This window comes from Rhea americana, unplaced genomic scaffold (genome assembly GCF_003343005.1).
Source record: "Rhea americana isolate MKP2758 unplaced genomic scaffold, rheAme1 scaffold_111, whole genome shotgun sequence".
NCBI classification, from domain to species: domain Eukaryota; kingdom Metazoa; phylum Chordata; class Aves; order Rheiformes; family Rheidae; genus Rhea; species Rhea americana.
Window position 1 is genome coordinate 3048195 of NW_028185162.1, and position 2464 is coordinate 3050658.

The window sequence follows — 2464 nt, forward strand, 5'->3', positions numbered from 1 at the left end:
AGAAGCTATCACATGTGAGTTTTGCTCTTGTGGCCAAGCCTAGAGCAATAGCAACCACAGGTAACTTTGTAAACCTTAAAAGACAGCTCCTTCCTGGAAGCCTCCTGSCAGGGTACGATCCTACTGTTTTAACAGGGCAAGACCCTCTCTGCCTAACAGAGCTATTTCTCCAGATTCGAGGTGGGCTCCAGCTCTCTTTTTGTGAGTTTAGAATCAGAGACACTCCTGAAATTGCTGCCCACAAAGGCAAAAATGCGTTTTTTTTCTAGGGTAGTATTATCCCATCCTGTGCGCTCCAACCCCAGGCCCCTGGGGAAGTRTGTGCACAGCAGACCCCAGTCTGCAAGGTCCCACTTTCATGAGTTTTGTGTCCTGAGATCACCAAGCACCTATGTGAGAGGCTGGGCCACCGCAATACAACACTGGTCTAAGAGCCTAGATTTTGGGCTGTCTGGGTTCCCRCTGCCATCTTATCTGTGATTTTTGCACCAGTAACATATTCCAGTTGTCTCCACACCAGTGCTGTCTCCACCACAGTCCCCATCACTAAGAGGGGCAGGCTGGGAGCTCACACGGTAAGGGCGACTTAGGGGTGCACGCAGGGCTAGCGTGCCTCATGCCCCTTTGCCTCCTTAAGTTTGTACACAAGTGCCAGGGATGTTCTTGCAGAAGTTGGTGGCTACTGCCAGTGACAGAGAATAAAAAGCCCGGCCACAAGAGATAACGCTGGACCCTCCCGGCTCAGAGCGCACAGGGCAAGAGAGAAGCGAGGTAGCAATAAGATGTTGGCCACTGAAATGAGRTGCCAGCACAGCAGCACACTTGCAAGGAAGAGGAGGAGGCAGCTTGCTCGAGAGCAATTCTACAGCCACGAGCAGCAAAGGAAGGATGTGAACTCATCACACCGCTGGTGACTGGGCTCCTCAGAAACAGCAGTACAGGGAGGAAAAGGTCAAGGGAGCAGATGACTCAGGAGTCAATCACCCGCACCACAGCRCCCATCTCCCCGGTCAGGGTTAATCCTAGATGCAGGCCACGTGAACAAGGACCAGCTCATCTCCAGCAGGCAGGGCCCTAGAGTGGAGATGCTGCCTCTGAGGATGCTGAGATGCCTCTGCKTGGTAGTCTTAGAGCATCAGACCCTGAGACAAGGGCAGGCAGAGAGGCAGCACTGGGTGCATAGCAATGCTTTAGCCTATCAGCCAGGAGCTGGATACAGCTCTGGTTCTGTGACGCTGGGTCTGGCAGGCAAAGCCTAACAAATTAAACTCCATTTGCTCACTCCTACAACTCAGATCAGGAGTAGCTGGCTGAGCAAGAAAATGCAGTTGCCCTCTAAGGCGTTTAGGAGGGGAGGGAGAGCCTCTATGAGTTAGAGCAAGTGTTTTTTCAGAGAAACATAGAAACCGGAGCAGGGGAAGAGTTCAACTTCCCCCCCCCCAAAGATCAGCACTCACTGTGTCACCCCAAGGCAGACTTCCTCCCTTTCCAGATGATCTACCAGTACTTCCTCGCTGCTGCAATGTTTTGTCTTCTGATTTTTGCTACAGCCTGATACTAGAACATCGGAACTTATCCCGTATGGACACACAGGAGGAATTTGGCCTTTCTGCTTCGTAGTAGCAGTTTACGTAGTTGCAGACTGYTTTCAGGCCTCCCTTATCTTCTCTTTAGACTACACCCTACCGTCCCATCATCCTCTGCAAATTTAACAGGCCTATGCTTGATTCAAATGGCATTAATGAAAATATCAAATAGCACCAGACCTGTAGGGTCTCATTGCTTCTGGCAGCCATTGATGAAATCCACTCCGAGGGCTATTTTCAGTCTGGTGATGACAATGATGTGTCAGGACTATTACAGGCTCCCTCTGTAACACAGAGAGCAAGCTCATACCCATAGGACTAAGCTGTTTGTGTAATAATCACTTCTCAGACTACGRAGTTTACACATGTTGAATCCCCATCAAAAATTGTGTCAGGTTAAACTCCAGGAAGAGAATATCAGCAAGCTGAGGCTAGTGTGAGAGCACATAAATCAGTAGAGATTCTCAAAGAGTAACCCCAGGTTTCCCAGCTAAGCCTTTCCGAGCTGCTGTGGAGCACAGCCAGACTTGCAGAGCAAAGCTGCATTGCAGCACCATCTGCTGACTGCTGCCTGCAAGCCCACAGGCCTTCGCCACAGCTGGGGTACTTTGGGCCTCAAACGTTCAAAGAGGCTGAGAGCACCCTCACATAAATACCATGCTCTTTAGGATGACATATCTTGCAGTTATTGATTGGAATAATGTGTTCTCTTTCTTGCTTTGGGGGGAATTCAGGCCTCATGCTTCTCACATTTACTTCAGGTAAAGCATCACATTCTTAAAACAGGCAGTGCAGCTGTGCTAAGGAGAAAAGTAGTTAATTGTGCAAGTACTGAAAGAACTATCTGAAGTATCAGAAGAAATGACTTACAGAAAATG